This window comes from Arachis ipaensis, chromosome B06 (assembly GCF_000816755.2).
Source record: "Arachis ipaensis cultivar K30076 chromosome B06, Araip1.1, whole genome shotgun sequence".
In the NCBI taxonomy this organism is placed as follows: domain Eukaryota; kingdom Viridiplantae; phylum Streptophyta; class Magnoliopsida; order Fabales; family Fabaceae; genus Arachis; species Arachis ipaensis.
Window position 1 is genome coordinate 30,793,927 of NC_029790.2, and position 14,094 is coordinate 30,808,020.

The following is a 14,094-nucleotide window of genomic DNA, read 5'->3' on the forward strand; positions in this document are numbered from 1 at the left end:
TCGGATGTGGAAGCTTTTGTCTTCCCTTTCCCCTTTCTAGAGGATTCTCCGGTCTTAGATGCCATCAATGGTAATGGAAAAATAAAAAGCTTATGCTTTTACCACACCAAACTTAGAATTTTGCTCGCCCTCGAGCAATAAAAGAAAGAATAGATGAAGAAGAAGAAGAAATGAAGGAGAGGGAGAGTGGGAAGTGTTTCGGCCAAGAAGGGTGTAGAGGGGTGGGTGGTGTGAATTTGATGAAGAATGGAGGGCTTTATATTGGGAAGGGAGGGGGGAAAGGTTTCGGCCATATTGGTGGGTTTGGGTGGGAAATTGGTTTTGAATTTTGAAGGTAGGTGGAGTTTATGAGGTAGGTTTATGGGGAAGAGTGGATGGATATGAGTAGTGAAGAGGTGATGGGGAAGAGAGATTGAGGTGATTGGTGAAGGGCTTTTGGGGAAGAGTGTTTATGGGGTTGTGTGAAAGAGAGTGGTGAGAAGAAGCGAGTGGAGGTAGGTAGGGATCCTGTGGGGTCCACAGATCCTGAGGTGATCCTGTGGGGTCCACAGATCCTGTGGGATCCACAGATCCTGAGGTGTCAAGGATTTACATCCCTGCACCCATTAGGCATGTAAAATGCCTTTGCACACAACTCTGAGCGTTCAGCGCCAGGTTGGTGCCCATTTTGGGCGTTCAACGCCCATTTGTGTGCCATTTCTGGCGTTGAACGCCAGAACCATGCCTGTGCTGGCGTTCAGCACCCAGAAGCTGCCCATTTTGGGCGTTCAGCGCCAGAACTATGCTCTGTTCTGGCGTTGAACGCCAAACAGATGCTCCTCCAGGGTGTGATTTTTCTTCTGCTGTTTTTTATTCCGTTTTTAATTTTTTTTGTTTATTTTGTGACTCCACATGATCATGAACCTATAAAGACATATAACTAAGAAAAATATAGTTAGATAAATAGAAATTGGGTTGCCTCCCAACAAGCGCTTCTTTAATGTCAATAGCTTGACAGTGGGCTCTCATGGAGCCTTACATATGTTCAGAGCATTGTTGAGACTCCTCAACACCAAACTTAGAGTTTGGATATGGGAGTTCAACACCAAACTTAGAATTTGGTTGTGGCCTCCCAACACCAAACTTAGAGTTTGACTGTGGGGGCTTTGGTTGACTCTGCTTTGAGAGAAGCTTTTCATGCTTCCTCTCCATGGTTGCAGAGAGAGATCCTTGAGTTTTAAACACAAGGGAGTCCTCATTCATTTGGAGGACTAATTCTCCTCTGTCAACATCAATCACAGCTCTTGCTGTGGCCAGGAAAGGTCTTCCTAGGATAATGGATTCATCATCTTCCTTTCCAGTATCCAGGACTATGAAATCAGCAGGGATGTAAAGGCCCTCAACCTTTACTAACACGTCCTCTACTTGTCCATAAGCCTGTTTTCTTAAATTGTCCGCCATCTCTAATGAGATTTTAGCAGCTTGCACCCCATAGATTCCCAGTTTCTCTATTACAGAGAGGGGCATGAGGTTTATTCCTGAACCAAGGTCACACAGAGCCTTAAAAATCATGGAGATCTACTCTATTAGTCTTAACAGTATCACATATCTGCAAGAATTCAGTTAAGAACTAAAAAGGATCTTCAGATGGAAGTCCATGAAACTTGCAATTCTGCTGCATCAGAGAAACTAATTGAGGTTTCAGCTCAAAGTTGTTAGCTCCAATGGCAGGAATGGAGATGCTTCTTCCATGTAAATTGGAATTAGGTGTAGTAAAGTCACCAAGCATCCTCCTTGCATTATTATTATTTTCGGCTGCCATCTCCTCTTCCTATTCAAAAATTTCTGAAAGGTTATCTCTGGATTGTTGTAATTTAGCTTCTCTTAATTTTTTTTCAGAGTCCTTTCAGGTTCTGGATCTTGCTTCAACAAGAATGTTCTTATCCTTGCTCCTGCTCATATGACAAAGAAGAGGGCACAGAAAAAATAATAATAATAATATGGATCCTTTATACCACAGTATAGGGATCCCTTTGTGAGTGGAAGAAAAGAGGGAGACAAAGAATGTGATGTAAAGAAAGAAACACAACTGTGAGGAGGGTAGAGATGTGAGATGAGATGTTAGTAAATGAATAAATAAATAGAATAAGATGAGAGAGGGAGAATTTTCGAAAATAATTTTTGAAAAAGAGTTAGTGATTTTCGAAAATAGTTTTTGAAAAAGGTTAGTATATTTTTTTTTCGAAAAATTTTAAAATCAAAAATAAAAATAATTAGTTAATAAAAAAGAAATTTTTGAAAAAGAGGGAAGATATTTTCGAAAATTAGAGAGAGAGAGTTAGTTAGGTAGTTTTGAAAAAGTTAAGAAACAAACAAAAAGTTAGTTAGTTAGTTGGAACAAATTTTGAAAAGATAAGAAGTTAGGAAGTTAGAAAAGATATTTTGAAATCAAATTTTTGAAAAAGATAAGATGAGAAGATATTTTTGAAAAGATATGATAGAAATTAGTTTTTGAAAAAGATTTGATTTTTAAAATCACAATTAATGACTTGATTCATACGAAATCACAAGATATGATTCTAGAACTCAAAGTTTGAATCTTTCTTAACAAGTAACAAACTTGGAATTTTTGAATCAAAACATTAATTGTTATTGTTATTTTCGAAAATTTGATATAAAAATAAGAAAAATATTTTTGAAAAATATTTTTGGAATTTTCGAGAATAACTAAGAAATTTGAAAAAGATTTGATTTTTGAAAAAGATATTTGAAAAAGATAAGATTTTCAAATTGAAAATTTGATTTGACTCATAAGAAACAACTTGATTTTAAAAATTTTTGAAAAAGTCAATCCAAATTTTCGAATTTGAAGAGAGAAAAAAGGAAAGATATTTTTTTTTATTTTTAAATTTTTATGATGAGAAAGAAAAAACAAGAAAAATGATGCAATGCATGAAATTTTTAGATCAAAACATGTGATGCATGCAAGAATGCTATGAATGTCAAGATGAACACCAAGAACACTATGAAGATCATGATGAACATCAAGAACATATTTTTGAAAAATTTTTAATGCAAGGAAAACATGCAAGACACCAAACTTAGAATTCTTTAATGCTTAGACACTAAGAATTCAAGAATGCAAATGAAAAATAATAAAAGACACAAAACAAAAAATCATCAAGATCAAACAAGAAGACTTACCAAGAACAACTTGAAGATCATGAAGAACACCAAGAATGCATGAAATTTTCGAAAAATGCAAGATGCACATGCAAATGACACCAACTTATGACATGACTCATGACTCAAACAAGAAACACAAAAAATGTTTTTGATTTTTTTGATTTTCTAATTTTTTTTTTGGATTTTTTCGAAAATTATATGAAAAAGAAAAAATAAGGATTCCAAAATTTTTAACATGAATTCCAGGAATCTTGCATTCTTAGTCTAAAGCTTCAGTCCAGGAATTAGACATGGCTCACTAGCCAGCTAAGCTTTCAATGAAAGCTCCGGTCCAAAACACTAGACATGGCCAATGGCCAGCCAAGCTTCAGCAGGTGAATCAGGAACAACAGCAGGTGGATTAGCAACAACTAGCTTGCTCTTGATAACAAATTGCTGCCTCAGTCCAAATAAATTTAGACATGGCTTTACAGCCAGCCAGACTTCACATGCTTCATGAAACACTAGAATTCATTCTTAAAAATTTTGAATAAAATTTTTTTTGAAAACATTTTTATATTATTTTTTTTTTCGAAAACAAAGGAGAAAATTTTGAAATATTTTTGAAAAATTTTTGAAAAGAAAACGAAAAGAAAATTACCTAATCTGAGCAACAAGATGAACCGTCAGTTGTCCAAACTCAAACAATCCCCGGCAACGGCGCCAAAAACTTGGTACGCGGAATTGTGATTACACTTTAATTATGTAAAATTCATTGCTCTTTCTTTCCCTGGAAATGGTGCCAAAAACATGATGCCAAGACCATGGTACCGTTAAAAATACATAAGTGAGAGTCCAGGCATGGACGAGAGGCCAGCCCTCAAACGTGATCTAAGATAGCATACAACTGATCAAAGATCAAAAGCTGATCAAAAGATGCCTAATACAATAGTAAAAGGTACTATTTATAATAAACTAGCTACTAGGGTTTACAGAAGTAAGTAATTGATGCATAAATCCACTTCCGGGGCCCACTTGGTGTGTGCTTGGGCTGAGCTTGAGTGTTGCACGTGTAGAGGTCCTTCTTGGAGTTGAACGCCAGCTTTTGTGCCAGTTTGGCCGTTCAACTCTGGTTTTGGCTCCTTTTCTGGCGCTGGACGCCAGATTTGGGCAGAAAGCTGGCGTTGAACGCCAGTTTACATCATCTATTTTTTGCCAAAGTATGGACTATTATATATTTCTGGAAAGCCCTGGATGTCTATTTTCCAACGCAATTGGAAGCGCGCCATTTAAAGTTCTGTAGCTCCAGAAAATCCACTTTGAGTGCAGGGAGGTCAGAATCCAACAGCATCAGCAGTCCTTCTTCAACCTCTGAATCTGATTTTTGCTCAAGTCCCTCAATTTCAGCCAGAAAATACCTGAAATCACAGAAAAACACACAAACTCATAGTAAAGTCCAGAAATGTGAATTTAACATAAAAACTAATGAAAATATCCCTAAAAGTAACTAGATCCTACTAAAAACATACTAAAAACAATGCCAAAAAGCGTATAAATTATCCGCTCATCACTAACACAATACCAAACGTTATTAAACATATTAAACCATTAAGAAAACCTAGCAAATCTATCTAATAATAGAAATTTAAATTATTCAATCAACTATATACAAAAAGGAAAAATTGAAAGATCATACCATGGTGGGGTGTCTCCCACCTAGCACTTTTAGTTATATTCCTTAAGTTAGACATTTTGGTGAGCTCTTTGTCAAGGTGGCTTATGTTTAAACTCATCCTGAAACTTCTACCAATGCTTGGACTTCCGATGATCTTCAGAATTTCCAATTAAGTGCACCAAGCTTTGATGAAGTTTCAAACAAGCTAGGAGCTCCCAAGATGGATGATCCTCACTATGTATCCCGAGATCCTAAATCTTATTTTTGCACTCGTCTTTTAGTTAGCTCTCATGATTCCATCCGGATGACAAGACTTTAGAATTCTCCCTTGAATGCCAAACCATCCTTCTAGATCTATTTAATTGAGTATTGCACCAACCTTGGAATTCCAATCTTGAAGTTTCAACCTTAGTGAGCTTTGATTCATGTTGCCAACCACTATCTATTTCTCTCTTTCTCTTCAACTCACAAAAAGCTCTAAGTTATCCATCAGTTTCAAACAAACCATATTCAAGCGGGATAAGAAATCTAAAGGATAAGAATTTTACCCAGTCAAATTATGTGTTGGATGGTGATGACTTAGGAAGAGAGGCTTCTAATGACTTTGGTAATGTGATTTTCACTCTATTTTTCTCCTCTTGGGTGACCTCCACCTCTTTACAAGCCTCCTCAAGCTCTATTCCTAGTTCACCAAATTCTTCCTCATTTTTCTCATTGCTTAAATCATGTCTTGGAGGTTGTGGACGGTCCTCCTTAACGTCAATTTCACACTTCATGGAGGAAGGCTCAACAATCTCAATGAGATCATTGGTTGGTGTGGGATCATTTTTAATAATGGAGCTTGTCCCTTGCCCAAGTTCTCCCAATTCTTCAACCACTCATTCCAAATCATTGATCTCAATTTCCTCCACTTGTTGCAACTCATGCTTCAACTTCGCTTCTTTCTCTTGAGGTTCCAAACTCCTTTTCACTTCATATGCTTCAATTGAGGTTGGCTCTTTGGATTCATACATGAAAGTGCTTGGATTGTCACAAGAGCGTATTGAGGCTAAATGAGATAGAGTTTCGGCTAGGGGTATCCATGATGTTTCCTTACCGCTTTTGGTACTCTTCTTGCTCTTGAAGGAACAATTGGAGTACTTTCTCTGTTGAGGATTGTGGAGAGAAATATGGTACATCAATTGGAAAATGTCTTTATATATGAAAGGTAGTTCATATTGGTGAGAATATTGAGATAGTGTGTATGGAGGTAAGTGTTTAAAAGGGGTTTGAGGGTATTGGTGTTGGAAGGGTGGTGGTTCTAAGTATGGTTCATATGGTTGTTCATGAGGCACATAAGATTGGTGGCATGGTGGATATGGAGTTGGATTATATGGAGGTGGTTGGTGGCAGTGTGGGACTTGAGAATTTTGTGGTTGAGGGCTGATAAACCCATATTTTATGATGAATTTTGTGCCTAATTTGAGAGATTTATTCAATCCTTCACCCACTTATTCATATTAATTGCATGGTTTTACTTCTCCTTCCTTATTATGTGATGTATGTGAAAAACATGTTTCCTATGCTTTTAAATTAATTATTTTAATCACTTTTAATTCCATTCGATGCCATGATCAGTGTGTTGAGTAGTTTCAGATCTTCTAAGGCAGGAATGATTCAAAGGATGGAAAGGAAACATACAAAAATGGAAGGAAAGCACAAAACGGAGTCCTTGAAGAAACTGGCATCCACGCGATCGCATGGACGACGCGATCGCGTGCCAAGCACGAAGAAGCAGCGACGCGGCCGCATGACTGACGCGACCGCGCGCCTTAAGCAGAACGCACATGACACGGTCGCAGAACTGACACGAACGTGTGGCAAGAAAAGCTCCGAATGACGCGACCGCGTGACAGAGGCCACGCACCAGAAATTGCAGAAAACGCTCCCAGCGATTTCTGAAGCCCTTTTTGGCCCAAATCCAAGTCTAGAAGGCATAGACCAGAGGTTATGAAGTAAGGGAATGCATCCATTCAGGGAGAGCTCGCCAATTTTTAATTTCCATGAATTAGATTTAGTTTGGAGAGAATTCTCTCTCTCTTTAGGATTAGGATTTAGATTTAGGATTTTCATTCACTTTCAGGATTATCTCTTTTGATCAGGTTCAATATTCCTTTTATTTACTTTTGCAAGCTACTTTATGAATCCTTTCATGTTACAGATTATTTGAATTAATGTTATTTGAGGTATTTCAGTTTAATATTGATTTCTTTTATTCATGCTATTGTTACTTTTACTCTGAAGACATTTTTATTCCAAGTAGATTTATTTTTCTCTTTTTGGTCTTGGTTAAGAAATCAGTAACTCAGGAGTTATCCAATTCAACAGCATAATTGATAATTGTTATCTTTGTTAATTGCATTGAACTTCCATAATCCCAATCTTTTCTTAGGAAATAAATAGGATTCGAAGATCAAACCAATTAATCCCTTGACCTTCCTTTATCTTAGTAAAAGTTAACAAAGTGGAATTAGGATTCAACCATCATCATCATTGCTAAGGATAGCTAGGATAGGACCTCTAATTTCTCATACCTTGCCAAAAGTTTGCTTTACAGTCTTTATCTATTTTCAATTGCCATTTAATTTACTTGTCATCAAATTACTCGTTCCTCATTCTTGAAACCCCAATTTTACAATCTCCATAACCAATAATAAGAACATACTTCCCTGCAGTTCCTTGAGAAGACGACCCGAGGTTAAATACTCGGTTATCAATTTTAAGGGGTTTATTACTTGTGACAACCAAAACTTTGTACGAAAGGACTTTTGAAGGTTTAGAAACTATACTTGCAACGAGGATTTATCCGCAATTTTCTAGACCACGCAAAAGTTCTCTCATCAAAATGGCGCCGTTGCCGGAGAACTGCTAACGTGTGCCTTATTATTGGTTATTGTACATATTTTTCTTTTGCGTGTTTATTTATTTTTGTTTTTCCTTTTTATTTTTATTTGCTACCATGGACTCTCACCCCCCTCTCTTTGAGTTTGGTTCTAATTTTGTTGAAGGAAATAGAAGTTGTAGCAGGAATATGCATCAAGGTCAAACCAATCAAGGATGGATGGAGCCAAGAGGATCTAATCAACCCTTCAGGCAACAACACCCTCCAAGATATCATGGACAACGACCATTCTACAATGCATACCCAGCTGAAAGATATGGTGGACAACCTTGTGACTACCAACAAGCCCTACCCCGTGCCTATAGACCATCCTCTCAACATAACCTCGAACCACCACACTCACAAACTTCTTTTCACCATTCGCCACCATATGATCCTTTTCCACCCCAGTTCCAATCTAATTACTCCCAAGCACCACCACTTCCCTATGTTTCATATCCAAATCCATCACCCCGAGAATCAGAGGTTCACCTCAAGGCAACAGTAAATAAACTTCAAACAACCATTCGACAACTGGAGCAAGCAGTGATTCAATTAGCTTATAGACGCGCGAACATTCAAGGACCAACCACAGCCCCATGTGGACAATCTAATGAAGAGCGTAGCATGAAGGAGACACTAGAAACTCCAGTGGACAAGACAGAGCATTAATTCGTACTAGAACAAGTAGAAGAAGCTGTCATTGTACAAGAAGAAGAGTTGGTTGAAGATCTAGGAGATGCTGAACCTCCATGGGAATCCAGAGCTGAGGAGAACTCCATCAAGGACGTTACAGTTGATGCTAAGGAGGATATTGCACAATCCCCAAGGCAAGTCATTTATGAAGAACTAGACGGAATAACCCAGGACACAAATTCCCTTGATGATGATAGTCACAAGTCTAGCTCTCTTAGTAATGAACTTGCATCCGCAAGTGAATTCTCTGAGATCGAAAAATCTTTCCCAAGTGAATACGAAGATGACGCGGAGGTAGATTTCTCTCAACCTCCAATCTATGACTCAAGTGATGAGGAAGATATAGAAGACTTTGACCAGGACTCAGATGCATTTGAAGATCCTTGTAGAGAAGTAGAAGAATTCACAGAAGATTACCAGGGAGCAGAATTTACAGAACCACCAGAAACACCTTCCCCAAGGCCATTACCACCCAATACAAGCTTCAAGTGGGTACAATCCTTAACTTTTAACTTTACTTATTCACTTGAATATGGTTTACTTGAAACAGATGGCCAGCTTAGAGCTCTCTGCGGCTTTAAGAGTAAGAGGGAAATGGCTCGTGCTCAGAGCTGGTGCACAAGGTTCAATAAGGTTCCATGCTTCAACTCGAAGTGCACGGATTGGCATCAAAATCAATTGAATGGATCTCGGAAAATGTTTGGTTACCATGGTGAGAATTTACTTTTTAAACCGCCCGGATGGAAACATGGAGATCAAGACGGAGGCGGATTTAAAAACAAGGCTTGGGATCCTGGAATCTATTCTGACATTCGTCACCCCGGGAGACTGAAAATCTGTTTGAAGCTGCTCAGAAGCTTTACATGCCTAGTTTGGGACCCCGGAGGCTATTGGCATTCCAAGCACTGGTGGAGATTTCTGGATGAATTTAAACACAAGCCACCATAACAGGAAGCTCTTCAAATGTCCAACTTAAGGACTTTAACTAAAAGTGCTAGGTGGGAGACAACCCACCGTGGTATGATCGTTTCTTTTGCAATTTTAATTTTATTTAGTTTTGTTTGTTTTTGAATTTTATTTTATTGAACCTGGAATCATGCATAGCATTCACATTAAGCACTGCATTCTGCATATTGCATTCCGCATTCTGCATATATATATAAAAAAAGAGGGTGCGCGACGCGACCGCATGCCCCATGCGATCGCGTCAAATGGCGAACTACACTTCCCACGCGACCGCGTCATCCACGCGGCCGCGTGACCTGGAAATCGGCGTAAGAATTCAACGTCCAGAGAGTTGGGCTGGAATCGTGCGGCCATTGTGCGTCTAGCACAAAATGGCCCACGCGATCGCATGCCCCATGCGATCGCGTCACTTGCACACAATCAATCCCACGCGACCGCGTTGCATGGATTGCATGAACACCCCCAAGGAGACAGAGAGTTGCACTGAAACGACGCTGGATTCATGCGTTTAGCACAAATTCCAGTGACGCGATCGCCTGCCCCATGCGATCGCGTCATTTACTCTTTTTGCCCTCTGCGCGATCGCGTCATCCACGTGATCGCGTCAACCACCTTTTTCGCTCCAGCCACTCGACCGCGTGCCCCACGCGGCCGCGTGGATTCAAAAATATAACCCCCCAGTCATGCGAAACCCCATCAGTCGCGACACTTCCCTATTTCTCCCATTACCCTTCCCAAAGCCCCTACCCCCTAACAGCAGCAACCGCCGTGCCCACCGCCGTCAGCCACCGCGCCGGACGTCACCGCCACCACCCCCAGCCACCTCTGTACCCCAACCTCCTTCTTTCGCCTTCTAGGTTCTGCAATACGTCACCTTTCTATCCATTCGTAGTTTATTCTTATTTTTCCATTTATGTTCATGTTAGGATAGTTAGATATGCATGTTGTAGTGGATTTTAGGTTGTTAGGTAGCCTAGGATGTGGTTAGTGGATTTAGGTCTGTTTACTTGCACTGTTCTTGTTTCTGTTTTATCAAATCTGCAATTCTGCTGTTGCTGTGTTCATGTTCATATGCTGTACTTTCCTGCATTTGCTGCTCTTTACATTGAACTTTCCTGTTTTTATTCCGTATATGTAATTGCAAGCCTTAATTTGGATTCATATGAACTGCTTGATTGCTGTTTATTTTCTGGGACAGTCCTATTTTAGCCGGAATGATGCCCAAATTTCTGTAAAATATCTCTGTTCATGTCTTGGTTTTAGTATTTTCACCTGTGCTTTCCATAATTTCACCAAACCAATTCATGAATGCTTAGGCACGCATTCTTATTTTCTTTGATCTCCTGGTTCATAAATCGCAATTTTGATGTTTGATTCCTATTTTTGCTTTCTTTATCTCTATTTGAATCATCATCAAACTGTTTTACTTGTTTGAATATGAGTTACCTATAGCTTCTACCTGTGATTACTTGTTACTTGGACTATTTTCATTATGCCTCTTACTTTAACCCATTTTTCACTAACCCACTAATTTTAACTCTAACCAACCTAACCTTTTCAAAACTTCTTTTTTTTTCTTTTCTTTCACTTTCTTTTAACATTATAACCAAGGCATGATGTTAATTTTTCTATTTAACTTGCATTCAATTACATTTTGGATTGTGATTTCTTCTTTTCAGACTTTTCACTCATATACAATCCTAAATGCACATTTTATTTAACTCAAATTCATTATCCTATTGCTCCTTTGCCACTTTGTATTTTCTTTGATTATTTGCCTATTTGCTTTCCTATTTTTATTATATCCTAGTTTTCTATTTTTTAGGATATCAGATTCCCAGAGAAGGGGAAAAGGCAAGGCCACTTCCGCCAAAAAGAAACGAGGCGAAGCCTCCGTGTCTATCATCGACCTCATGCATGATGCCTCCTTGCGGGAGAAAGCCTTTACCCCGCAGGAGAAGGCCGACCAGCTACTTCCCGCCACTGACCCAATAAAGTTTGCAAACCGATACTGTGAGATGAAGTATCCGGTGTTTGCAAACTCCAGGAACCTATACATGGAGCAGACTTTGAAGATCCCAGAAGAACTCCAGCTATATACCTCTGATCAGATCAAACAAAGAGGCTGGTTCTTTCTGGAGAGACCTCTGACTGAGGTTAATGCATCTTGGGTTAGGGAATTCTACTGCAACTACTTCAAAACTTCCCTAAATACAGTGAACCTCAGAGGGAAGCAAATTCTGGTTACTGAGGAGGCAATAGAGGAGGTTCTGAAGCTTCTGCCTAAGACTGATCAGACAAATGGCTATGAAAAAGCTGAGGAGGATATGCGCTATATGCGATTTGACTGGGATGCAGTCAAGGCCCGGATTGCCCTTGACCCGTCAGTTTCTTGGATCATGGGTCAGAACACCACCATGCCCAAAGAGATCAAGTGGATTTACCTGAACGATGAGGCTCGGCTATGGCATCAGATATTCAGCAACTACATTATGCCGAGTACTCACGAGATTGAGATACCAGCCGCTATGATCACCCTCCTATGGTGTGTGATGGAGGGTAAAGACCTATACCTGCCACGCTTTATCCGGCACTACATGGCCAGGGTCCACGTCCGCGGCACTCTTCCCTTTCCCTATCTGGTTACACAGTTGGGCCGTCGAGCTGACGTGCCATGGGAGGATGCTGATGAGAGGCCACCTGCTGCAGAGTGCAAGAAGCTTATCCCGCACAGCAGGAACTTCCTGGCCTTGGGCTACAGACCTCCATTCCTGACTGCCACTGCTGCTGATACAGCTACACCATCTGCCGGTCCCTCTTCCTCCACTGCTGCACCATCCACCCCTGCCACCACCACTGCACCTCTACCTGCCACAGAGCCTGTCTATCATCTGGTGCACCTCTTGTTTCGACGACTTGACCAGATAGAGCGTTGCAACAAGTGACGCTATGAGCACCTGAAGCTGATGATACGATCCGGTGACATTCCCTCCGAGCCTGACACACCTTCTAAGGCATCTGAGGAGGAGGCGGATGCGCCCGAGGCAGAGACCCATCCCCAGGAAGACACCGAGCAGGCAGCACTACAAGCAAAGGTCCCACATCAGATCCAGGCTGTAGATCCTGAGATCCCCATTCAGACAGCCCCTCCTCTACAGCAGCTAGACCCCCAGCCAGCCACCACAGAGACACCAGCTACCATCCATTCCAGTGATGACACCCCTTCACACCCTGCTTGAGTGGGCATCAGGGACGATGCTTCATTTTAAGTGTGGAGAGGTCGCCATCTCTGGCGTATTATTTTGGTGAACCACTACAGACTCTTTTTCTTTTATTTTGGATATTTTTTTGTATTTTTCTCTTTATTTTTATTTTTATTTTCTGAGTATTTATACATTGCTACTATTTATGTATTTTTACTCTATTTCTGCATTTTGCATTTTTAGTTCATATTTTAGCCACTTAGTTGCAATTCTAACTTATTAGTTATAGAAATTGTGGATTGATTAGTATAGTTTACCCTTTTTAGCATAAGATAGCTTAGTTAAAATTGAAAAAAAAAAAAGGAAGTAAACTAGAGACTTTAACAGAATCAAAACAACCCACACCTTGTATATATAGCATTACATGTTAGTTAACAACACTTCATCAAGGAGAAGCACTAGAACTTTAAAACCATTCAATATAAGTTTTACATTGAGAATAATGAGAATTTTTAACTAAACCTGCATGACATACATAAGTGATAAATGATTTTTGAGCTAGAGAACACATAGCCTGTGAGTTTTTGAGCTTAATTGTATCGTTACATTTAAACCATAATTTTTATTCTTGTGTGTTCCGTCCTTCTTTTATATTCTGATCTTCTTTACTTTGTTTTAATCTATATGTCCAATTATAGAATATAGAATATAGAATATAGATACATACCAAAAGAATGATTGAGGCCATCATTTGATTTTAGCTCACTTATCCCAAAATAGCCTACCTTTTACATCGCCCTTGTTAACCCCCTTGAGCCTTTAAATTCCGTTTTTATTCTATTAGCCACATTACTAATCTTAAGCAGAAAAACAAAATAAAATCCTAAGTTGAATCCTTGGTTAGGTTAAGATAGAAAATTATGAATAGTTTAAAATGTGGGAAACCTATTGGGAACATGGATGATAAGAACAAAAGGTAGAAAAGTTAAAAGGAATAAAATAACTCAAATTAAAAATTTTGGGAAGCATGCTCATGAGAAATCAAAGTGATTAAATTACCATGTGCATTAAAAAAAATTATTTTTCAGTATTTAATAAAGGGGATACAAAAGAATTCCCTAAATGCAAAAATAAAAGCAATGCACATGGAATAAGAATAAAAGTTGAAACATGAGCATGTAACATCCAAAAGTGGGAAAAAATGGGAAATAGGTAAAGAAGTTTTGTTTTACTAAGTATGTATGTTAGGTAAGATCTTAGTCTAATTAAGGATTCATTTATTAGCTCACTTAGCCTTATACATATATCCTTACCTTTACCTTGGCCCCATTACAACCTTAATTAAAGACCTCATGATTTTTGGTATGACTGTATTCTATAATTGTTGATTGGTTAGATTAAGAACAAAGTTATAGAAAGGAAGAATAAAAAGAGGAATAGAGTGATTAACCCAATAAACACTGAGTGACTAGAGAGTAAACACAAATCCA